Here is a 27,512-nt window from a genome sequence, read left to right as displayed (position 1 = left end):
GTTCCGTCCATGTTGATATACGACTCCATGCGCGCCCACATCACGCTGGTTTTAATATATTATTAAAGTTTGACTGACCTATCTGACTGTTTTTTTGACATTCCTTTAGCGCAGTTAGATGCGGCTTATAACACGGGGCGGCTTATAGGTGGACAAAGTTTTGAAATATGCCGTTCATTGAAGGCGCGGCTTATAACCCAGGGCGGCTTATGGTGCGGAAAATACGGTAGTTACTTTATTTCAAAAGTAACTCAGTTACTAACTCAGTTACTTACACCAAAAAGTAATGTGTTACTGTGAAAAGTAACTATTTAGTTACTTCTTCTTTTTTTTTAAAGGCTCCCATTAATGTTCTTTTAGCCTTCATTTCAGTACTGTTATTGCACTGGAGAATAATACAATGTGTTGATCAACTTGACATGCATTTGCATCACTGAACTCTGCTAAGGCAATGTGCTCTACATACAACACACAAAGACAAAGATATGTTTCAAAGGGCCAATTTGTTTCAGGCCAGAACAAATTGACAATACTATTTTAAATAGCTGCAACATAACATGCATAAGTAACAAACAGCATAATAACAACATAGCTGTAAACCTGGCTTCACCTAAGGAAGGCACACGTGACATACACAAAGCCTAACCAGGCAGATTTGAATTGTTGTTTTGGGCAGTAGACGGGATCTTTGATCTAAGACAAAACTTACATTTCACTAAAATGTTCTTTTCTTTGTGCTCGACAAAAGAAAAGAAGTTAGAATATCTCATACTTGCCAACCCTCCCGAATTTCAGTGCCTCTCCCGGGGACAACCATTCTCCCGATTTCTAGCCGGACTTAAGGCACGCCCCCTCCGGGTCCGTGCGGACCTGAGTGAGGACAGTCTGTCGTCACGTCCGCTTGGCCAAGCAAAAAGTAACCACTGAACACTTAGTTCTGTGGTTACTTTCTGGTTGGCCAACGGTTTACGTTGTATTGCGCACCCCTTCCCACTCCCCTCCCCTTCCCACACCCAGACAGCGCGCCTCTTGTGACACAAGAACATTCAGAAGGCCGACACTGCAGCGCTGCAATTAAACACACTCGGATCTTCTGTTTCTAGCCGATACTACATACAAAATAACGTAAAATAACGCAGTAACGCATCATGTAGTAACGGTAACTGAGTTACTGAATATAAAAAAATAACGCGTTAGATTACTAGTTACCGCCGAAACTAACGGCGATACAGTAACGCGCTACTTTGTAACGCGTTAGTCCCAACACTGGTTGCGAGTTGTCGTGATTAAATGTAACATGTTTATGTGTGCATGGCTTGGAGGTTTTTTCCCACTCCAGACTAGGCCCCCTTAGGAGCCCAGTCTAGATTGTATTTTTTTACTCATCTTCTTCCCCAGCGTTTTACCTTTTCCCCATCTTTTACGGGGCGCCTTGTGGCGACCCATCAGCGTTCCTGTTCTGTAACCCTGTACACTGTTTGTTTGTCTCATCTTGAGCGGGTTTGTGCTGAAAACAAAGTTTGGTTGTACTTTTGCACTGACAATAAAGTCCTATCCTATCCTATTGACATTTCGTGCGACTTATATATGTTTTTTTCCTTCTTTATTGTGCATTTTCGGCCGGTGCAACATATACTCCGGAGTGACTTATAGTCTGAAAAATACGGTATATATACCCCAAAAAACACCCACCCACCCCACGCCTTCACATCCGCTTGATTTCCCTTCAGGGTGATGGACGGCTGACAGCGCTTTATAGCAGCAGTCGACCTCCAGGGCCCCAACTCCTCCCCTCTGTTGCGAGTTGTCGTGATTAAATGTAACATGTTTATGTGTGCATGGCTTGGAGGTTTTTTCCAGCTCCAGACTAGGCCCTCTTAGGAGCCCAGTCTAGATTGTATTTTTTTACTCATCTTCTTCCCCAGCGCTTTTACCTTTTCCCCATCTTTTACGGGGCGCCTTGTGGCGACCCATCAGCGTTCCTGTTCTGTAACCCTGTACACCAGGGGTGCTCACACTTTTTCTGCAGGCAAGCTACTTTTCAATTGATCAAGTCGTGGGGATCTACCTCATTCATATATATAATTTATATTTACTTATTTATGAAATATATGTTTTTGTTAATAAGTTAAAGATGTTTAATGATAATACAAGCATGTTTAACACATATAGTTAATATTGTTAATAAATTAAAGGTGTTTAATGATAATGCAATCATGTTTAACACATAGTTAATATTGTTAATAAATTAAAGGTGTTTAATGATAATACAAGAATGTTTAATACATATAGTTAATATTGTTAATAAATTAAAGGTGTTTAATGATAATACAAGTATGTTTAATACATATAGTTAATATTGTTAACAAGTTAAAGGTGTTTAAAGATAATGCAAGCATGTTTAATACATATAGTTAATATTGTTAACAAGTTAAAGGTGTTTAATGATAATACAAGCATGTTTAATACATATAGTTAATATTATTAATAAGTTAAAGGTGTTTAAAGATAATACAAGCATGTTTAACACATATAGTTAATATTGTTAACAAGTTAAAGGTGTTTAATGATCATACAAGCATGTTTAACACATATAGTTAATATTTTTAACAAGTTAAAGGTGTTTAAAGATAATGCAAGCATGTTTAACACATATAGTTAATATTGTTAACAAGTTAAGGTGTTTAAAGATAATACAGGCATGTTTAACACATATAGATTCCTTTCTTTCATGAAGACAAGAATATAAGTTGGTGTATTACCTGATTCTGATGACTTGCAGTGATAGGAATCAGACAGTGGTGCTAAAAACGTCCGCATTTTCGAATGGAGGAGAAAAAAGTCCTCCTCCTGTCCAATACCACATGAAAGTGGTTGGTTTTTGGCATCTTATTTGTCCAGCTTCCGTACTCCTTTGTATGCACTTTACAAGAAATACATTGTCGGCAAACTCCGTAGCTTGCTAGCTTGTGCACGCCAGCTTTCTGAGACTCTTATTTTGTTAGCGCAACTGTGCAACTGTGCAGTCGGTCTTTGGAGTTTTGACGACAGGTACGGCGCCAGAGTCTGTTGAAATAAAGTGTTTCTCGCCTTCCAGTCGGTAAATTTAATGAGCTGGCAGCAGCCAGCGTCATCTCAGAAGACCCTCGGGTGCCGTGAATGTCAATCAAGTGACGAAAGTGACGTCATAGTGAAGATTTACGATCGCTCATTTTTAGGATTATTTTTTTAATGCCTGGCTGGTGATCGACTGACACACCCTCCGAGATCGACCGGTAGCTCGCGATCGACGTAATGAGCACCCCTGCTGTACACTGTTTGTTTGTCTCATCTTGAGCGGGTTTGTGCTGAAAACAAAGTTTGGTTGTACTTGTGCAATGACAATAAAGTCCTATCCTATCCTATCGACATCTCGTGCGACTTATATATGTTTTTTTCCTTCTTTATTGTGCATTTTCGGCCGGTGCGTCTTATACTCCGGAGCGACTTATAGTCTGAAAAATACGGTATATATACCCCAAAAAGCCCCCACCCACCCCACGCCTTCACATCCGCTTGATTCCCCTTCGGGGTGATGGACGGCTGACAGCGCTTTATAGCAGCAGTCGACCTCCAGGGTCCCAATTCCCCCACCCTCTGTTGCGAGTTGCAATTCCCCCACCCTCTGTTGCGAGTTGTCGTGATTATATGTAACGTGTTTATGTGTGCATTGCATGGAGGTTTTTTCCCACTCCAGACTAGGCCCCCTTAGGAGCCCAGTCTAGATTGCATTTTTTTACTCACCTTTTTCCCATATTTTACGGGGCTTCTCGTGGCGACCCATCAGCGTTCAGTTCTGTAACCCTGTACACTGTCTGTTTGACTCATCCTGAGCAGGTTTGTGCTGAAAACAACGTTTTGTTGTACTTGTGCAATGACAATAAAGTCCTATCCTATCCTGTTGACATCTCGCAGGGCGTTGCCATCTGATGTTGTTATTGGCGGGTGGTCCATGCGTAGGTTATAGGTGATTATAGGTTGTATAATCAGGTGTAGAAAACATTCCTCAAAGTGCAGCCCCCGGCTGTAAGCGGCTGGTGAGCGCAAACTGTCAGATTAGGAGGTCTGAGTCGATGATCCAGCCAATTTAGCCGGATTTCTGGCAAATTACCACCAAGCAAGTTTGGGTCAACACATGGGCACCCCAGTGAGAGCAACGGCCAATCTAGACATGGCGATGATTAAAAACAAAGACTTGTAGGTGGAATTAAGGAACGCGGGGTCCCCAGCGTGCGGCCTGAGAGCAGGGGGTGGGGTTCTCTCCGTTCTTTTGCCAGTGAAAAAGGAAGCTAAGCGTTTAGGTGTCTTAACCGTGGCCTAAAGCGCTAACAAGGGATTAGTGAGGTAAACGTCCAAAGAGGTTGAGCGCCCCGTGCTTAGAAGCAGCACTACTGCTGCCTCACGGAGTAATTACACATCACTCGCAAGGTGCGGCGAGCCAAGCAGTTGGACAGGAGATCACGGCGCTGTCAGGGCAGGGACGGCTTACCGCTGCAGATAAGGCCCGCTAATGGAGATGAAACCAATCGGTATTTAAAAGGTCTTTTTTAGTTAAGGCAGTTAGCCTGCAAGCGACTTGCTGGACTGCAGACCTTTTTTTGTTTCTATCATTTATTTCTCTCTTTTTTTCCGACAAATCTGCTCGCTGAGACTTCGAAGGTAAGTTGACTGAAATTTCATATCGCTTTTTTGCAATGGAAAATAGTTGGAGTTTGATGTGGTTTGATCAAAAACTAAATGTCGTGTTAATTTACAGACGCATTGACAACAATTCACTTTAAATGGGCAATTTATTAAAGGCCAATTTGTTTACATTAGGTGCGTCCAAACCGTGTAAACCCCGCAGCTGGTGTTTTGTTGACCCACGGTTCAGTTTATGTACCGTATTTTTCGGACTATAAGTCGTAGTTTTTTTCATAGTTTGGAGCGACTTATGTGTGAAATGATTAACACATTATAATATTATTTATCTCATTCACGTAAGAGACTAGACGTATAAGATTTCATGGGATTTAGCGATTAGGAGTGACAGATTGTTTGGTAAACGTATAGCATGTTCTATATGTTATAGTTATTTGAATGACTCTTACCATAATATGTTACGTTAACATACCAGTTGGTTATTTATGCCTCATATAACGTACACTTATTCAGCCTGTTGTTCACTATTCTTGATTTATTTTAAATTGCCTTTCAAATGTCTATTCTTGCTGTTGGCTTTTATCAAATACATTTCCCCAAAAAATGCGACGTATATATGTTTTTTTCCTTCTTTATTGTGCATTTTCGGCCGGTGCAACGTATACTCCGGAGCGACTTATAGTCTGAAAAATACGGTATATATACCCCCAAAAAACACCCACCCACCCCACGCCTTCACATCCGCTTGATTCCCCTTCGGGGTGATGGACGGCTGACAGCGCTTTATAGCAGCAGTCGACCTCCAGGGTCCCAACTCCCCCCCTCTGTTGCGAGTTGTCGTGATCAGAGGTGGGTAGTAACGCGCTACATTTACTCCGTTACATCTACTTGAGTAACTTTTGGGATAAATTGTACTTCTAAGAGTAGTTTTAGTGCAACATACTTTTACTTTTACTTGAGTATATTTATAGAGAAGAAACGCTACTTTTACTCCGCTACTTTTATCTACATTCAGCTCGCTACTCGCTACTAATTTTTATCGATCTGTTAATGCACGCTTTGTTTGTTTTGGTACCTCAATAGTGCCTGCGTTTCAACAAATACAGTCACTGGTGACGTTCACTACGTTCCACCAATCAGATGCAGTCACTGGTGACGTTGGACCAATCAAACAGAGCCAGGGGTCACATGACCGGACTTAAACAAGTTAAAAAACGTATTCGGGTGTTACCATTTAGTGGTCAATTGTACGGAATATGTACTGTACTGTGCAATCTACTAATAAAAGTTTCAATCAATCAATCAATCAATCAAAAGCGTGAAGGATTTTTTCAACCGTACATCCCGTCAAAAGCCTAAAGACTGACTGCACAGTTCCTGTCTTCACAATAAAAGTGCCGCTCCATTGCGCCTGCGCTTTCAAAATAAGAGTCTCCGAAAGCCAGCGCAAACAAGCTAGCAAGCTACGGAATTGGCCGCCAATGTATTTCTTGTAAAGTGTCTTAAAACGAATATGGAAGCTGGACAAATAAGATGCCAAAAACCAACCACTTTCATGTGGTATTAGACAGAAAGGAGGAACTTTTTTTCTCCTCCATTTGAAAACATGGACGTTACCAGCACTACTGTCTGATTACAATCAATGCAAGTCATCAGAATCAGGTAATACACCAACTTATATTCTTGTCAACATGAAAGAAAGGAATCTATATGTGTTAAACATGCATGTATATTCATTAAAACACCTTTAACATGTAAACAAAAACGGCAAAATAAATAAATACAAATTATATACTGTATATATCAATGTATGTATATATATATGTGTGTATATATTTATATATATGTGTGTATATATATATATGTGTGTGTGTGTATATATATATACACACACGTATGTATATATGTATATATATATATATATATATATATATATGTATATATATATGTATATATGTGTGTGTGTATATGTTACTCATCAGTTACTCAGTACTTGAGTAGTTTTTTCACAACATACTTTTTACTTTTACTCAAGTAAATATTTGGGTGACTACTCCTTACTTTTACTTGAGTAATAAATCTCTAAAGTAACAGTACTCTTACTTGAGTACAATTTCTGGCTACTCTACCCACCTCTGGTCGTGATTAAATGTAACATGTTTATGTGTGCATGGCTTGGAGGTTTTTTCCCACTCCAGACTAGGCCCCCTTAGGAGCCCAGTCTAGATTGTAATTTTTTTACTCATCTTCTTCCCCAGCGTATATATGTTTTTTTCCTTCTTTGTTATGCATTTTCGGCCGGTGCGAATTATACTCCGGAGCGACTTATACTCCGAAAAATGCGGTAGTTTAGTTTAGTATTATTATTTCTTTGGTCAGTGGTCAACAAAATAAACAAACAGTTTTACGTAAACAAACAATTGTACAGTCATAAAATAAAAATGTTGCAGACCGAAAGGGTAGAGAATAATTTCGCCACACCTAGTGTGTGTGTGACAATCATTGGTACTTTAACTTTAACTGTAGGCTGAAGTTGAACACTTATTGCGCCTAACCGTATAAACAATGTCAAAAACAAGATGAGATTCCTTAAAAATATGACATTTTATTTGCACAACATATTATAAATACACCTTGTACACAACATAAACACTGTTCAATTATATACACACAACATTGATCATAGTATTAACTACTGTGTTGATTCAAGAATGATATATTTTTCCAAGACATTGGTCTTAAAGTGTTTTTGAAGTTTCAGTTATTTCCAGTTCGGTTTCAGTTTGTACAATGTAATTCATCACATATTTGCAGTTGTTTCATTACGTCACGTCCGAAAAGGAGTAGGAAGAAGCCGAGCTTATTTAATTGTACCCCTTTTTTATACTATAGCAATTTTTATCCCATTTCCTTGTTCTCTGTAACATAACAGGGAACAAATAAATAATAAACAAATAACATACCATCGTAAGTAAACAAATATTAAACACATAAATAATCTTTGTCTCAATAAAAAATACAAAAGAAATTGAGGTATGTTGTCAAAATGAAAGTAAAAATGTAAGAATAAAGAGCTACAATGAGAAAAAGTGGACAGTTTGATACTAAAACATATTACGCTTTGTTACCTATAACACATAGCCGACACAAAGTTTTAAATTTGAATATAATATTTTTATTTTTATTTAAAAGAATATTGACTTATCAGTATAACACCCTTAGGGGGAAAAGTGTGGACCCCCCTGGTTTAGATGAACAATCTTAACAAGTAAGAAAGTTGATTACCCATTAGAATTCATTATATATATATATATATATATATATATATATATATATATATATATATATATATACCTATTTGGAACCGTTATCGCGGCACACCTGCTGATTGGGCTGGGTATTGCTCTGGTGTATCGTCAATTTCGTAAGACGATGGCAGCCACTCAAGGAGCCCAAAGGCTGTTCGTCGCAATGGAAGGATTGGGCCGGGCTGTGGGATCAAAGTCTGGGGCGATTTCTGAACTGAATCGCAAGATGGATCACATCATGGAAAAGCTGGTTGAAAGGGAACTTAATATATATATATATATATATATATATATATACGTATATATATATATATATATATATATATATATATATATATATATATATACATATATATATATATATATATATATATATATATATATGTATATATATATATGTATATATATATATATATATATATATATATATATATGTATATACATATATATATATATATATATATATATATATATATATATTAAGTTAAAAGTTAAAGTTAAAGTACCGATGATTGTCACACACACAATAGGTGTGGCCAAATTATTCTCTGCATTTGACCCATCACCCTTGATCATCTCCTGGGAGGTGAGGGGAGCAGTGAGCAGCAGCAGTGGCTGCGCCCGGGAATAATTTTTTGTGATTTAACCCCCTATTCCAACCCTTGATGCTATATATATATATATATATATATATATACATATATATATATATATATATATATATATATATATATATATATATATACACATACTGGTTTCATGAGCTACCATCTCGTCTGTAAATTTAAAATACTTCATTTTACTTATTATTTCCCCAAAATTGTATAAAAACAACCAAAAATAGGCAAATATTTTGAGTAGTTTAAATATTCGATTTTTTTTTGCGTTTTACTTGGTAAAATATTGTGTCACCCTTGGTATATGCACTGTATAAGGCTGGGGACTTGTCCTGGGTGTACACCGCCTTCCGCCTGATTGTAGCTGAGATAGGCTCCAGCACCCCCCTCGACCCCGAAAGGGATAAGCGGTAGAAAATGGATAGAGGGCACCATAGTTAGATGGAAACATCTGCCAATCAGCAAAGATTAATTCAAGAAAAGTACGTAATTAATATATATTGTACCTCTCAGGGTGGCGGTGGCTGGAGCCTATCCCAGCTGCATTTGGGGCGGAAGGCGGGGCTACACCCTGGACAAGTCGCCACCTCATTTTGTACTTATTATTTCCCCCAAATTGTATAAAAACAACCAAAAATAGGCAAATATTTTGAGTAGTTTAAATATTCGATTTTTTGGGGCGTTTTACTTGGTAAAATATTGTGTTACCCTTGGTATATACACACTGTATAAGGCACCATAGTTGGATGGAAACATCTGCCAATCAGCAAAGATTAATTCAAGAAAAGTACGTTATTAATATATCTTGTACCTCTCGGGGTGGCGGGTGTTGCGTCTGCCCAGTATTCCCTCTCAGGGAATTAAAGTCACTGGTCAATCCCAAATTCTTTCAGATGACATATATGCAGAGTAAGAAGGACCATCAGACAGAATTGGAATATTAACAAGTTTTACTGAAGCTTCAGGAGACCAGCCCAGACCAATACATTCATACCGGCTTCTCGAATTGGTCTAACTTTCTAACGGAAAGAAACTACTTCTTGAAAAGGAAAGCAGCCCCCCGGAAAGGAATGCCTCCCCCTTCGCCAACACTGATAAGATAAGGAGGGTGGTGCATCCTTATTCACATTCCAATGCCTAAAACACTACACAGACCTCTGTAGACAGAGAAACTGGTATACAAAGTATACATGGAAAAATACTAACCTTTCCAAACATGACTATGAATCAAGAATCCATCCATCCATTTTCTACCGCTTATTCCCTTCGGGGTTGCGGGGGGCGCTGGAGCCTATCTCAGCTGCATTCGGGGCGGAAGGCGGGGGTCCACCCTGAAGAAGTCACCACCTCATTTTGTACTTATTATTTCCCCCAAATTGTATAAAAACAACCAAAAATAGGCAAATATTTTGAGTAGTTTAAATATTCGATTTTTTGGGGTGTTTTACTTGGTAAAATATTGTGTTACCCTTGGTATATACACACTGTATAAGGCACCATAGTTGGATGGAAACATCTGCCAATCAGCAAAGATTAATTCAAGAAAAGTACGTTATTAATATATCTTGTACCTCTCGGGGTGGCGGGTGTTGCGTCTGCCCAGTATTCCCTCTCAGGGAATTAAAGTCACTGGTCAATCCCAAATTCTTTCAGATGACATATATGCAGAGTAAGAAGGACCATCAGACAGAATAGGAATATTAACAAGTTTTACTGAAGCTTCAGGAGACCAGCCCAGACCAATACATTTATACCGGCTTCTCGAATTGGTCTAACTTTCTAACGGAAAGAAACTACTTCTTGAAAAGGAAAGCAGCCCCCCCCCCGGAAAGGAATGCCTCCCCCTTCGCACTACACAGACCTCTGTAGACAAAGAGAAACTGGTATACAAAGTATACATGGAAAAATACTATATACTCCAAACATGACTATGAATAAAGAAAGAACTCTTAAACATATATGCATTCTCCACACGGGGGCTGGAGCCTATCCCAGCTGCATTCGGGGCGGAAGGCGGGGGTACACCCTGGACAAGTCGCCACCTCATTTTGTACTTATTATTTCCCCCAAATTGTATAAAAACAACCAAAAATAGGCAAATATTTTGAGTACTGTATTTTTCGGACTATAAGTCGCAGTTTTTTTCATAGTTTGGCCGGGCTCCAGTGCGACTTATATATGTTTTTTCCCGTTTTTATTATGCATTTTTGGCAGGTGCGACTTATACTCCGGTGCAACTTATGCTCCGAAAAATACGGTAGTTTAAATATCGCGGGGCCAAGACGGATAGAAAACCTTCGCACTGAATATAATTTAATGCTTACAAATGTCTTAAAGTGAGAGGAGGAAAAAAAAGAAAATTAAGTCTTGTAAAATATACTTTTTAAAAATGAAATAGTACCCTTTTACAGGTGACTTCATTATAAACACAATATAATGTTGACAATATAGTGTGTTAACAGTACTGCCCTCCATTGACAAGTTGTGTATTTAATGGAATTGTCAGAGTGTAACTGAGAATATGTGAGGCTTTAGTGTGTGTGTGTGTGTGTGTGTGTGTGTGTGTGTGTGTGTGTGTGTGTGTGTGTGTGTGTGTGTGTGTGTGTGTGTGTGTGTGTGTGTGTGTGTGTGTGTGTGTGTGTGTGTGTGTGTGTGTGTGTGTGGGGTGGATTAGGCAGGGCGAGACACTGTCTGATATGACCTCTTCAAGGCGCTCAACTAAGTCGTCAGCAATTTTTCCCTTTAATTCATTGTTGTAATGAGATTAAGCAGGCAACGGTAAATCCAAGGAGTCCAATCCCAGCATTTGGCAGCTGCAGTGGAGACAAAAGACTCTCAGAGGAACTCACCTTTTCCTTTTGAGGCGCTGCTGGTCTCTAGAGCCAAAGAGCAGCACAGTCTAAGGCAAGCCTGGGCAATTATTTTGACTCGGGGGGGCCAAATTTCAAGGTAAAATGTGTCTGGGGGGCCGGTATATCTGCTTTGAGGAACACTAATACAAAACCTCACAATAATGTCTGATTGACTGCTAAAGACCGCCTTAAAAAATGGAATGGAATTTTAAAAATGTTTTACTGAATGAGACGCCCAGAATGTACATGTAAATAAAGAATGTGGGCTTTACAAACCCCGTTTCCATATGAGTTGGGAAATGGTGTTAGATGTAAATATAAACGGAATACAATGATTTGCAAATCATTTCCAACCCATATCCAATTGAATATGCTACAAAGACAACATATTTGATGCTCAAACTCATAAACTTAATTTTTTTTTTGCAAATAATCATTAACTTTAGAACTTGATGCCAGCAACACGTGACAAAGAAGTTGGGAAAGGTGGCAATAAATACTGATAAAGGTGTGAGGTGAACAGGCAAATTGGGAACAGGTGGGTGCCATGATTGGGTATAAAAGTAGATTCCATGAAATGCTCAGTCATTCACAAACAAGGATGGGGCGAGGGTCACCACTTTGTCAACAGATTTGTGAGCAAATTTTTGAACAGTTTAAGAAAAACCTTTCTCAACCAGCTATTGCAAGGAATTTAGGGATTTCACCATCTACGGTCTGTAATATCATCAAAGGGTTCAGAGAATCTGGAGAAATCACCGCACGTAAGCAGCTATGCCCGTGATCTTCGATCGCTCAGGCTGTACTGCATCAACAAGCGACGTCAGTGTGTAAAGGATATCTCCACATGGGCTCAGGAACACTTCAGAAACCCACTGTCAGTAACTACAGTTGGTCGCTACATCTGTAAGTGCAAGTTAAAACTCTCCTATGCAAGGCGAAAAACCGTTTATCAACAACACCCAGAAACGCCGTCGGCTTCGCTGGGCCTGAGCTCATCTAAGATGGACTGATACAAAGTGTAAAAGTGTTCTGTGGTCTGACGAGTCCACATTTCAAATTGTTTTTGGAAACTGTGGACGTCGTGTCCTCCGGACCAAAGAGGAAAAGAACCATCCGGATTGTTATAGGCGCAAAGTGTAAAAGCCAGCATATGTGATGGTACGGGGGTGTATTAGTGCCCAAGACATGGGTAACTTACACATCTGTTAAGGCTAAAAGGTACATGCAGGTTTTGGAGCAGCATATGTTGCCATCCAAGCAACGTTACCATGGACGCCCCTGCTTATTTCAGCAAGACAATGCCAAGCCACGTGTTACATCAACGTGGCTTCGTAGTAAAAGAGTGCGGGTACTAGACTGGCCTGCCTGTAGTCCAGACCTGTCTCCCATTGAAAATGTGTGGCGCTTTATGAAGCCTAAAATAGCACAACGGAGACCCCCGGACTGTTGAACAACTTAAGCTGTACATCAAGCAAGAATGGGAAAGCTTAAAAAATGTGTCTCCTCAGTTCCCAAACGTTTACTGAGTGTTGTTAAAAGAAAAGGCCATGTAACACAGTGGTGAACATGCCCTTTCCCAACTACTTTGTCACGTGTTGCAGCCATGAAATTCTAAGTTAATTATTATTTATGAGTTTGAACATCAAATATGTTGTCTTTGTAGTGCATTCAATTGAATATGGGTTGAAAAGGATTTGCAAATCATTGTATTACGTTTATATTTACATCTAACAATTTCCCGACTCATATGGAAACGGGGTTTGTACAATATTTACTATGAACGATAAAACACTGAATATTGACAACTTATGACATATTTTACAATCAAGCGAAAACGCACCAAAAATGCAACAAACAGCTAAATATGAACGCAAAAAGTAAAAAAAAACCACACCTACAATCTGATATATGTGATATATCACTAAGCTTTAGAACTTTGTAGTAAAAATCTCCTTCCGCGTCTGTCCCTGACACCCGCATCTCAGGCTGGCCGCTCTGGAAACACTCTGTGGAAACACTCTGTGGAAACACTGCTTGGTGCCTCATCTGAGCTTGCTGTGACTTAGATTACCATAGTAACTAATTAGATGACCATAGTAACTAATTAGATGACCATAGTAACTAGTATATTATGCAAAAACGCAGATTTCAACCATTGAAATACTTTGTATAGTTCAAGATTTATGGTCATTTAAAAACATCACTGCTAATCATAATGGCAGCTACACAAATTATTTGGGAATGTCCGGCGGGCCAGATTAAAAAGCTTGACGGGCTGCATGTGGCCCCCGGGCCTTAATATGCCCACGTCTGGTCTAAGGGAATAATTAGGTTTTGTTACCAATGCATGCTCGCCATGACACAATCATTTAGTGGTGGATTGACACCATCTTTCTGTCAAGATAACCATAGACATCTTCTAAGGGTACTGCCTACTGGCGCTGACGAGACGCGGGGCCGCCATCTTGGAGTGGTGATCCGCTCCACTCAGTGCAATTCATTTGGCAGGAGCAATGAACTGTCACACTGCAAAAAGTGAAATCTAAGTAAGATGAAATATGTCAAATAAGGGTGATATTTGCTTATTTTCTGTCTGATAAGATCATTCTTCTCACTAAGCAGATTTTATGTTAGTGTTTTACTTGTTTTAAGTGTTTTGGTCCTAAATGATGTCAGTAAGATATTACAGCTTGTTGCTGAGATTTGATGACCTATATTGAGTAAAACATGCTTGAAACTAGAATATCAAGTGTTGCAAAGCTGTGTCATCAACACTCACAAGTAGAAAACTACCTTTTTTAAAGTAATCATTTCTTATTTCAAGCATGAACAAAAAAAAAATCATGACTTTGACACAATTGTGTCTCATAATTAAAACAGATGACAGCCAAATGGACTTTGCTGTTTTATTTTCAATGAAACAATAGAAAATAGGTACTCATTAGAGATGCGCGGATAGGCAATTATTTCATCCGCAACCGCATCAGAAAGTCGTCAACCATCCGCCATCCACCCGATGTAACATTTGATCAGAACCGCACCCGCACGCACACGCCCGTTGTTATATATCTAATATAGACGATGCAAGGCATTAGTGAGGTTATAAAGCTTTTGCCTGTTAAAGAAAGGAGACTGATCCAATGCAGCACAGACATTCGCGTGCCACGCTGTCACGACCCAGACGCACACCAGTGCGCAATCATATGGGAGCCGCGCTGAGCGCACCTCCAAGCGCGTCTCGCTGCCGGCGACGGCCGGGTATGGGCCCGACGCTCCAGCGCCATCCATTTTCAGGGCTAGTTGATTCGGCAGGTGGGTTGTTACACACTCCTTAGCGGGTTCCGACTTCCATGGCCACCGTCCTGCTGTCTATATCAACCAGGGTGAGCCCCACCCCTTTCGTGAGCGCACTGCGCGCGGAGTGACCCCTGTTACGCGTCCCCCGGCAACAGGGGTGGCGGGCAGGTAAGCTGCGCGGGCGGAGCGCGCGGAGTGACCCCTGTTACGAGCCCCCGGCCATGGGCGTGGCGGGCAGGTGAGCTGCTTACCTGCTGCGCATGACGCCGGCCGCGGCGAAGGCGGACGAGGCGGGTTGTCGGTGCGGTGGGCGCGGTGGTGACCCTGGACGTGCGTCGGGCCCTTCTCGCGGATCGCCTCAGCTACGGCTCCCGGTGGGGCCCTCTCGGGGGAAGGGGCCTCGGTCCCGGACCCCGGCGAGGCGTCCCTTCTCCGCTCCGTAAAAGTGTCCATCTCTTTTTTTTTTTTTTCTTCTGTTGTGGCATATGCAGCAGGTGCCTGCTCGTTTTTCGTATGTGGGTAACAACATTTAACTATGTATATATATTTCCGAATTGGTTTAACTGCCACCCGCCTGAATCTATTTAAAATCTAGTTTTTTTTTATTTCAACCGCCCGACCCGACCCGACCCGACCCGCGGATAAAATCTCATTTTTTTTTATTTCATCCGCCCGATCCGCGGATAATCCGCGGACTCCGCGGTTGTGCCCGCAAACCGCGCATCTCTAGTACTCATATAGTAGTACAGTTGGCACAGTACCGTAAACTGACAGTTACAATTTAAACATTTAACATTTCTAACAATTTCAAACAGAAATAGTTCATGCACATTCAGATAAATTCCTCAAAATTACAATTAAAAAAAAAATTGGCCGGGGGCCGGGCTGTATATATGCGCACTAATTGACTGAAAGAGCACGCACTTGGCGCGATGATGTCATGTTATCCATGGAAAAATTTATTTTTAGACAATATGATTTGCCTGAGCGGCTAGGAGACCCCGAGAGTAACAAGCGGTTGCCTTGTTGCCTTTCCATTAAGAACAATAAATTAGTTTTTTATTATAAGTTTGCTGGTTTCAAGAAATGTAATGCCGAGCGCATATCATTATGTCAAGATAATGGCACTAGCATTTACTTCATTTAAGAATATTTTTCAACATATTGAGCAAAAAGGTCTCTTTTTTTTTCTACCAAGAAACGTGCACTTGTTATTAGTGAGAATATACTTATTTTAAGCTATTTTTGGGTTCATTGAGGTTAGCTAATTTTAATAATAATAATAATAATAAATAAATAAAATACACCTAATTTTTGTATATTTTTTTCTTGTTTTTGAACACTGACTTTTTGCAGTGCAGCACATTTAATTCATCTTACCTCACTGAATACCACTGATTTTCACGCGCGTTTTTGTCATACGTGTAGCTATGATAAAGGACACATGTTTTATTATTCATAGTTTGCTTAACAGTAATAGAATATTCTTATATGCTATAAGTGACCAGACGTCCCAGATCAAAACTGGGAATATAGTCCCCAAATTGAAGAAACAATATGATTAGGTTATATATACATGCTACATAAACAATGTATGAATACATTAGATATCAATATATCTATAGACCAGGGGTCGGCAACCCAAAATGTTGAAAGAGCCATATTGGACCAAAAATACAAAAACAAATCTGTCTGGAGCCGCAAAAAATTAAAAGCCATATTACATACAGATAGTGTGTCATGAGATATAAATTGAATTAAGAGGACTTAAAGGAAACTAAATGAGCTCAAATATAGCTACAAATGAGGCATAATGATGCAATATGTACATATAGCAAGCCTAAATAGCCTGTTAGCATCGATTAGCTTGCAGTGACCAAATATGTCTGATTAGCACTCCACACAAGTCAATAACATCAACAAAACTCACCTTTCATGCACAACGTTTAAAGTTTGGTGGACAAAATGAGACAGAAAAAGAAGTGGCATAAAACACGTCCTAGAAAGTCGGAGAAAGTTATACATGTAAACAAACTACGGTGAGTTCAAGGACCGCCAAAATTAGTAGGACAAAGCGGCGCTCGCCAAATACTCGAATCAGTGAAGCATGTTTAGTATAAACAGTGTGCTTTGTAACAATTAGGGAGGTTTGTGTCATGTTTGTCCTCCTACAGAAACCATATTAAAACAAAAAATAGTTTTTTTTTCCCCTCATCTTTTTCCATTTTTCATACATTTTTTAAAAAGCTCTAGAGAGCCACTAGGGCGGCGCTAAAGAGACCCCTGCTATAGACTGTATCTCTGTTGCTGCAGCAGCAGAGAGTTTATTATGTCTTGACACTTTGTATTCATATTTTGTATTACATTCTTCCCTTAAATGATAATGTTTACAGTGATTGATTTATATGTATTTTTTATGTATGTCGCTTTGGATAAAACGTCTGCCAAATACTTCAACATAAACATATATAAACACCTGAAAGTCTTTATATCAGCTAAAACCACCAATCTGTTTCACTGGATTCAGAATAAAATCAAATTCCGTCTTACCCGTGTCAGGACTTGATCTTGGGAGTTTGCTTTTCCGGGATGCAACGGAAAGTTGGCACGGGCGAGACGGGAATGAAGGTACATGATTAATTATTATCAAAAAAAGGAATAAATGAAAGCGCGCACAGTGGCGGAGAATAAACTATGAAACCAAAAGACTATAGCAAAAAAGTACAAACAAAAAACACGCACAATGGCGGAGAACAAACTATGAAACCAAAAAGACTATAAATATGGAACAAAAACTTACTTGGCTTGGACAAAAGTAGTTGCTTGAGGAATTGACATGAAAAGAAGTATCAGGCATGAACAGAGCATAAATGTGTTGTGAGGTCGTCAGGACGAACAACAGAAAATGAATGAACTTAAATACTGTGGACATGATTAGTGAAAGCAGGTGCGTGACTCAAAACGTGAAACAGGTGCGTGACGTGACAGGTGAAAACTAATGGTTGCTATGGTGACAAACAAGAGTGCACAATGAGTCCAAACGTGGAACAGGTGAAACTAATGGGGTAATCATGGAAACAAGACAAGGGAGTGAAAAGACAGAAACTAAAGAGTCCTATAACTAAACAAAAACATGACTTAACACAAAACATGATTACACAGACATGACAACCCGACAATGTTAGTATTTGAATATTGTTACTTGAAGACTTATTCCTGGTTACAATTACACTGTTAAGAAAGCATTGTCTTATACTTTGCCTAAAATGAGAATGCGTCATAATCAGGGGCGGCTGGTGAATTTTGTTTTAGGTGGGGCTGAAAGTTTGTAAACCAAACCCCTGTAGGGGGGGGGGTCATCCTCCCCCAGAAGATTTCGTTGTGATTTTCACATACAAATGAAGCATTCTGGCGCATTCTGACAAAATAAATGAAGACAAAATAGAACATTTCATAGGTTTGCAGAGAACTATATACAATATGCACACTGAAGGCATGATGCCACCATAGGTTTGCAGAGAACTATATACAACCAATAGTACGTTAAAGGGGAACATTATCACAATTTCAGAAGGGTTAAAACCATTAAAAATCAGTTCCCATTGGCTTATTTTATTTTTCGAAGTTTTTTTCAAAATTTTACCCATCACGCAATATCCCTAAAAAAAAGCTTCAAAGTGCCTGATTTTAAGCATCGTTATATACACCCGTCCATTTTCCTGTGACGTCACATAGTGAAGCCAACACAAACAAACATGGCGGAAAGAACAGCAAATTATAGCGACATTAGCTCGGATTCAGACTCGGATTTCAGCGGCTTAAGCGATTCAACAGATTACGCATGTATTGAAACGGATGGTTGTAGTGTGGAGGCAGGTAGCGAAAACCAAATTGAAGAAGAAACTGAAGCTATTGAGCCATATCGGTTTGAACCGTATGCAAGCGAAACCGACGAAAACGACACGACAGCCAGCGACACGGGAGAAAGCGAGGACGAATTCGGCGATCGCCTTCTAACCAACGATTGGTATGTGTTTGTTTGGCATTAAAGGAAACTAACAACTATGAACTAGGTTTACAGCATATGAAATACATTTGGCAACAACATGCACTTTGAGAGTGCAGACAGCCCATTTCAGGCGCGCTAAGAACATATATTTTTCCACGATTTCAGCACTCAGGTTAACCATACCTAAATAGACACAAAATACTGCATTACACAACACTACCCGAATGTTCTCGAATGATTGAAAAAAAAAAATGTTTTAAGCTAAATTATTGGTAAACACAGTTTATGTATATGTAGCCGAGCTAAATTTTATTCTATTTTATTTTAATTTTGGTCATTTATTCACATCATTTTTTGTGGTGAACTTCCCCAAAAGTGTTTCTCATTGTAAATAGGTTCCACTCTATTATTTTCCATTACATACCTTTTTGTTTCCCTGGGGGGTGATTTGGCGTTGCACCTTTGTGACCAGCTTGAGTGAGCACTGACGCTCGGAGCTCTGGAGAGAGATCGTTTTTGCCGTGGACTGTGTGTGACGCCCCGTTGTTTTTGTTTCTGTTCAAAAATAGGTATGTATGTTATGAGGTATTTTTGACATAGTTTATTGTATAAAAAAATATAAAAAGAGTCGATGTGGGTGGGAAAGATGAGGTGTATTACTGCACATTTTAAGGATCATTTTTCTTAATATATATTGTTATTTGCTGAAGTATATATTTTATATACTGTGTTTTATTTAATTAATTTAATTGAGACTATTTTATGCTTTATTTACCTTTTCATTATTATTATTATTATTATTACTATTTTAGTTATTATTATTATTATTTCCACATTAAGAATATATAATTGAATTGAGTGAGCACTGACGCTCGGAGCTGTGGAGAGAGATCGTTTTTGCCGTGGACTGTGTGTGACGCCCCGTTGTTTTTGTTTCTATTCAAAAAAGGTGAATAAATCCTCCATGATTCAACTCCTGTGTGTGCGCGCCTCACTACAAGATACACAACGCAGATCAGTGACTGTTACATATAATAATTTACGTAAAACCGCGAGTAATGAATAAAGTTTTCATCAATTAATATATTCTGTAGACATACCCTCATCCGCTCTCTTTTCCTGAAAGCTGATCTGTCCAGTTTTGGAGTTGATGTCAGCAGGCCAGGGAAGCTAGGGTCGATATTCTTCTCTTGATCATCTTCGGTTCATTCTTGCCATCTCTGTCGTAGCATAGCTTTTGTCGGTAAAGTGTGCGGAAACAAACGACTGACCATTTCGTCGGCTTTCCCCACACCCTCGTATTTTGAACAAATTTCGTCCAATTTCTTGCCACTTTCGCATTTTTGGGCCACTGGTGCAACTTGAATCCGTCCCTGTTCGTGTTGTTACACCCAGGCCCGGCCCTAACCAATCTGGCGCCCTAGGCAAGATTTTAGGTGGCGCCCCCCCACATCGGCAGTGAAGTGTATATACTCACAAGAACCCGAATAGCTTTGTCTTTGACCTTTTTTTTTACTTACAACTATACCTAATATATAAAGGGGTGGAAAAGTGACTATTACCTGCAGGGCAAACATTAGCTAACCAGAAGGCAATAATGATGAACAAAAAACACCTGCTTAAAAGATCTAATACAAATGTCCCTGAGGAATGTAAGGTGGGAGTACTGTAATTACCTAACGTTACATTATTATTTTCCATAACAATTTAGCCCCCTCCACAATATTAACCCGACGTTAAAACAGAACTAGCTATTTATAGATTAGCAATTGCCGAATCATGTAACATTAGCTTAATGCTAAAAAGCCAGGTTACTATCACATTCTGTAACAGACAAATAATTTCATGTAGGCTAACGTTACCTACCTGCTACTTCTGTCTTTTCTCGTTTCTCCTCTTCTTTTCTCTTTTTTCTTCCCTGGGCACCTGACAGTTTTGGCCGTTTTGACATCTTGTGTTGATTTTTTGATGTGGTGACGTCCAAAAAGAGTCATGATACGGGAAGGGAGGGGGCGCACCGTGCGGCGGCAGCGGGTCGGGGGAGGGGGGGGGCGTAATATTGTAACAAATAATATTTCTATTATATAGGCTTTACTTTGCATTTTAATTAACGTGGGATTATTTTTTGTATTTAGAAATAATAGTAACAACTTTTTTTTTTTTTTTCTTTTTCTCCAACATTTGTGGCACTGGCATGGCGCCCCCTGATGGACGGCGCCCTTAGCATTTGCCTATACGGCCTATGCCACGGGCCGGCCCTGGTTACACCCTCCGACAACACACCGACGAAAGTGAGAAAATGGCGGATTGCTACCCGATGTGACATCACGTTGTGACGTCATCGCTCCGAGAGCGAATAATAGAAAGGCGTTTAATTCGCCAAAATTCACCCATTTAGAGTTCGGAAATCGGTTAAAAAAATATATGGTCTTTTTTTCTGCAACATCAAGGTATATATTGACGCTTACATAGGTCTGGTGATAATGTTCCCCTTTAATGTTAAATCTTACTCGTGAAAAGTAAACCCCCGATTCCTATTTTCAACAGTCCGCTCATTTGAGCAGGAAAACACTGAACACCATCTTTGTTTTCTACCTGTCAACTGTCAGTTCAGGCTGCTCGCCGGCTCCTTATCACCACTTCAAGATGGCGGCTGAATATCTCGCGTCACAGCAGCCAATGCTGCGTCTACTTATAAGATGTCTATGAAGATAACCCTTTTAAAGTACCTGACTGGCTGACAAATGCTTCGTTGTACGTTTGCATATATCTTGAGGGATAAGGAGGAGGGGAAGGGTGCGTTTTTTTCGGTGCCACATAGCAGCACATAAACCGATTGCGTCCACCACATTTATCCACCGAGGTGTTTTTAGGACATCCTGGGTGCTAATGGAGGCTAATAGGCTTAGCACTCAGGGTGTATTGTCCAGGATGCTTACAGGCAAGGTTTGCTGGGGGTAAAACTCTAAACGTGCGGATTACCGCCGGCACATCCCGTTAAAGTGCTGTATAGCCACGACTTAGCTAATAGGATCCTGGGGGGTGGGGGGTGGGAGGATGGATGGAGGTGAGAGGAGGCAGGGTGGGGTGGAGGGTGAGCAGATGTATCTGGCAGACTGTTGCAGGACTACCGGGGTGAGGATTACAGGCCACAGATTAGATGGATTTCAGAGGGAATTTTAGAGGCTGTCATAATACACACAATTTAGGCTATGTCATAAATAAGCATAATTTAAGAATAATGATAATAATAATAATAATAATAATAATAATAATAATAGATTTTATTTGTAAAAAAAAAAAGCACTTTACATTGAGTAAACTACCTCAATGTCAGGGAAGTCTTGTCTTGGTTTTTTCTGTCTTGTGATTTACATGTTTTATTTTGAAAAGCAACTCCTCTTGTTTCAGATCACGGGTCCTTCCTCTTGTGTCACCAGTCTGACGTCATTCCTGACCCTTGATTGTTTCCACCTGTTTCCCATTACCCTCATGTTCTTTATAAGCCCAAGCCTCCCCTTGTTCTGTGCCAGATTGTCTCGAGCTTTCGTGCCTGTCTTGCGTTCCATGTCCATGTTCATGTCCATGCCTTGCCTTGTCCCACGTCTACGTCCTTGCTTCCAGAATATCCCACGCTGTAATTTTGAATTAACTTTTTTCCTCCCTCAGAGCGACTTTTGTTATCCTACCTTTTTCTACCGCAGTGGTGAGTTCAAATTTTTCCTTAAAGATTTTTTCCTCAAAGTTTGTTGAGTGATTTTTTTGTTTACATTGATTAGAGTAGTTAAGTTTTGGTAATAGTGTGAGAGTCCAGTCCATAGTGGATCTAACATAATAGTGTGAGAGTCCAGTCCATAGTGGATCTAACATAATAGTGTGAGAGTCCAGTCCATAGTGGATCTAACATAATAGTGTGAGAGTCCAGTCCATAGTGGATCTAACATAATAGTGTGAGAGTCCAGTCCATAGTGGATCTAACATAATAGTGTGAGAGTCCAGTCCATAGTGGATCTAACAAAATAGTGTGAGAGTCCAGTCCATAGTGGATCTAACATAATAGTGTGAGAGTCCAGTCCATAGTGGATCTAACATAATAGTGTGAGAGTCCAGTCCATAGTGGATCTAACATAATAGTGAGAGTCCAGTCCATAGTGGATCTAACATAATAGTGAGAGTCCAGTCCATAGTGGATCTAACATAATAGTGTGAGAGTCCAGTCCATAGTGGATCTAACATAATAGTGTGAGAGTCCAGTCCATAGTGGATCTAACATAATAGTGTGAGAGTCCAGTCCATAGTGGATCTAACATAATAGTGAGAGTCCAGTCCATAGTGGATCTAACATAATAGTGAGAGTCCAGTCCATAGTGGATCTAACATAATAGTGTGAGAGTCCAGTCCATAGTGGATCTAACATAATAGTGAGAGTCCAGTCCATAGTGGACCTAACATAATAGTGTGAGAGTCCAGTCCATAGTGGATCTAACATAATAGTGAGAGTCCAGTCCATAGTGGATCTAACATAATAGTGGGAGAGTTCAGTCCATAGTGGATCTAACATAATAGTGTGAGAGTCCAGTCCATAGTGGATCTAACATAATAGTGTGAGAGTCCAGTCCATAGTGGATCTAACATAATAGTGTGAGAGTCCAGTCCATAGTGGATCTAACATAATAGTGTGAGAGTCCAGTCCATAGTGGATCTAACATAATAGTGAGAGTCCAGTCCATAGTGGATCTAACATAATAGTGTGAGAGTCCAGTCCATAGTGGATCTAACATAATAGTGTGAGAGTCCAGTCCATAGTGGATCTAACATAATAGTGTGAGAGTCCAGTCCATAGTGGATCTAACATAATAGTGAGAGTCCAGTCCATAGTGGATCTAACATAATAGTGTGAGAGTCCAGTCCATAGTGGATCTAACATAATAGTGTGAGAGTCCAGTCCATAGTGGATCTAACATAATAGTGTGAGAGTCCAGTCCATAGTGGATCTAACATAATAGTGTGAGAGTCCAGTCCATAGTGGATCTAACATAATAGTGTGAGAGTCCAGTCCATAGTGGATCTAACATAATAGTGAGAGTCCAGTCCATAGTGGATCTAACATAATAGTGTGAGAGTCCAGTCCATAGTGGATCTAACATAATAGTGTGAGAGTCCAGTCCATAGTGGATCTAACATAATAGTGTGAGAGTCCAGTCCATAGTGGATCTAACATAATAGTGAGAGTCCAGTCCATAGTGGATCTAACATAATAGTGTAAGAGTCCAGTCCATAGTGGATCTAACATAATAGTGTGAGAGTCCAGTCCATATATATATATATATATATATATATATATATATATATATATATATATATATATATATATATATATATATATATATATGAAATACTTGACTTGGTGAATTCTAGCTGTAAATATACTCCTCCCCTCTTAGCCCCGCCCCCAACCACGCCCCCACCCCGACCACGCCCCCCACCCCCCACCTCCCGAAATCGGAGGTCTCAAGGTTGACAAGTATGGCATAAACTACACTTAACTCTACATTCAAACAATAATAGATATGAATTAATTATCGGTATCTGTGTTGTTAAATGAATCCCCATTTTTTTTCCTTTAAAAAACCCCCACATTTGTCGAAAATAATATACCCTGTCTGAGAAAGAAGGGCTGTTATTTTTTCAGGTCCAAACTCTGCCAAAATCTACTAAAACTAGACATAATAACCCAAAGCAAATAAAAAAGATGCCTGGGAAAAGTCCCCCCCCCCCCCCCGAGAGGGACAAGCGGTAGAAAAAAATGGATGGATGAAAGTAAAGAGAAAAAGATAATAGACACACTTTCACTTCAGCTTTCATTTTCACACAGCATGCTGCTCACGGCCACCAGGGGACAAGATTGCATGCCTTCTGGTTGCTGCTAGATATGCAGCCACCTCTTTTTTTCTGCAAAACAAATGCTAAGAATGTGACCTTTTTGACTCTGCTTTAATGTTGGAGAAAATGCATCTTATTAAAGCCTGAAAATGTGCCCAGTGGTGTGGACCAGAGTGGAAATCCCATCATCATCCAGCAGTCATCTTCAACATATCAACTTTTTATATTCATTAATAATAGGAGTGTCCCGCTGAAACTTGTTCACTTCCAATTCCATAACCGATTCATAGCGTTGAGTATTGATCAGTACCGATATTCAGGGCCGGCCCGTGGCATAGGCCGTATAGGCAAATGCTAAGGGCGCCGTCCATCAGGGGGCGCCACGCCAGTGCCACAAATGTTGGAGAAAAAAAAAAAAAGTTGGTACTATTATTTCTAAATACAAAAAATAATCCCACGTTAATTAAAATGCAAAGTAAAGCCTATATAATAGAAATATTATTTGTTACAACATTATGCCCCCCCCCCCTCCCCCCGCACGGTGCGCCCCCTCCCTTCCCGTATCATGACTCTTTTTGGACGTCACCACATCAAAAAATCAACACAAGATGTCAAAACGGCCAAAACTGTCAGGTGCCCAGGGAAGAAAAAAGAGAAAAGAAGAGGAGGAGAAACGAGAAAAAGACAAGAGGTAGCATAGGTAACGTTAGCCTACATGAAATTATTTGTCTGTTACAGAATGTGATAGTAACCTGGCTTTTTAGCATTAAGCTAATGTTACATGATTCGGCAATTGCTAATCAATAAATAGCTAGTTCTGTTTTAACGTCGGGTTAATATTGTGGAGGGGGCTAAATTGTTATGGAAAATAATAATGTAACGTTAGGTAATTACAGTACTCCCACCTTACATTCCTTGTATTAGATCTTTTAAGCAGGTGTTTTTTGTTTACATTGTTATTGCCTTCTGGTTAGCTAATGTTTGCCCTGCAGGTAATAGTCACTTTTCCACCCCTTTATATATTAGGTATAGTTGTAAGCCTAGTTGTTAAAGTGCACATCATTAATGTAAATTATGTACATTTACATTAATGTAAACTATGGACTTGACTCTCACACTATTATGTTAGATCCACTATGGACTGGACTCTCACTATTATGTTAGATCCACTATGGACTGGACTCTCACACTATTATGTTAGATCCACTATGGACTGGACTCTCACACTATTATGTTAGATCCACTATGGACTGGACTCTCACACTATTATGTTAGATCCACTATGGACTGGACTCTCACACTATTATGTTAGATCCACTATGGACTGGACTCTCACACTATTATGTTAGATCCACTATGGACTGGACTCTCACACTATTATGTTAGATCCACTATGGACTGGACTCTCACACTATTATGTTAGATCCACTATGGACTGGACTCTCACACTATTATGTTAGATCCACTATGGACTGGACTCTCACACTATTATGTTAGATCCACTATGGACTGGACTCTCACTATTATGTTAGATCCACTATGGACTGGACTCTCACACTATTATGTTGGATCCACTATGGACTGGACTCTCACACTATTATGTTAGATCCACTATGGACTGGACTCTCACACTATTATGTTAGATCCACTATGGACTGGACTCTCACACTATTATGTTAGATCCACTATGGACTGGACTCTCACTATTATGTTAGATCCACTATGGACTGGACTCTCACACTATTATGTTAGATCCACTATGAACTGGACTCTCACACTATTATGTTAGATCCACTATGGACTGGACTCTCACACTATTATGTTAGATCCACTATGGACTGGACTCTCACACTATTATGTTAGATCCACTATGGACTGGACTCTCACACTATTATGTTAGATCCACTATGGACTGGACTCTCACACTATTATGTTAGATCCACTATGGACTGGACTCTCACACTATTATGTTAGATCCACTATGGACTGGACTCTCACACTATTATGTTAGATCCACTATGGACTGGACTCTCACTATTATGTTAGATCCACTATGGACTGGACTCTCACACTATTATGTTAGAGCCACTATGGACTGGACTCTCACTATTATGTTAGATCCACTATGGACTGGACTCTCACACTATTATGTTAGATCCACTATGGACTGGACTCTCACACTATTATGTTAGATCCACTATGGACTGGACTCTCAAACTATTATGTTAGATCCACTATGGACTGGACTCTCACACTATTATGTTAGATCCACTATGGACTGGACTCTCACACTATTATGTTAGATCCACTATGGACTGGACTCTCACACTATTATGTTAGATCCACTATGGACTGGACTCTCACACTATTATGTTAGATCCACTATGGACTGGACTCTCACTATTATGTTAGATCCACTATGGACTGGACTCTCACACTATTATGTTAGATCTACTATGGACTGGACTCTCACTATTATGTTAGATCCACTATGGACTTGACTCTCACACTATTATGTTAGATCCACTATGGACTGGACTCTCACTATTATGTTAGATCCACTATGGACTGGACTCTCACACTATTATGTTAGATCCACTATGGACTGGACTCTCACACTATTATGTTAGATCCACTATGGACTGGACTCTCACACTACTATGTTAGATCCACTATGGACTGGACTCTCACTATTATGTTAGATCCACTATGGACTGGACTCTCACTATTATGTTAGATCCACTATGGACTGGACTCTCACACTATTATGTTAGATCCACTATGGACTGGACTCTCACACTATTATGTTAGATCCACTATGTACTGGACTCTCACACTATTATGTTAGATCCACTATGGACTG

The 27,512-nt window shown here is 39.8% G+C and overlaps 1 protein-coding gene across 2 annotated transcripts in view; it reads left to right on the top strand.

Annotated features, from left to right (window-relative positions):
* The first annotated feature begins 4,501 nt into the window (after positions 1-4,501).
* The window catches only part of samd7 (sterile alpha motif domain containing 7), a 53,391-nt gene continuing 30,380 nt past the window's right edge, over positions 4,502-27,512 (top strand). For both annotated transcript variants that reach the window (XM_061978800.1, XM_061978799.1), the window contains exon 1: positions 4,502-4,698. The gene's annotated coding sequence lies outside the window, so the exon portion shown is untranslated. The remainder of the gene's footprint in view (positions 4,699-27,512) is intronic.

Source organism: Nerophis lumbriciformis, linkage group LG19 (assembly GCF_033978685.3).
Source record: "Nerophis lumbriciformis linkage group LG19, RoL_Nlum_v2.1, whole genome shotgun sequence".
Taxonomy (NCBI): Eukaryota; Metazoa; Chordata; class Actinopteri; order Syngnathiformes; family Syngnathidae; genus Nerophis; species Nerophis lumbriciformis.
The sequence above is the reverse complement of the archived record's forward strand: the minus strand, read 5'-3'. Positions and strand labels throughout refer to the sequence as shown.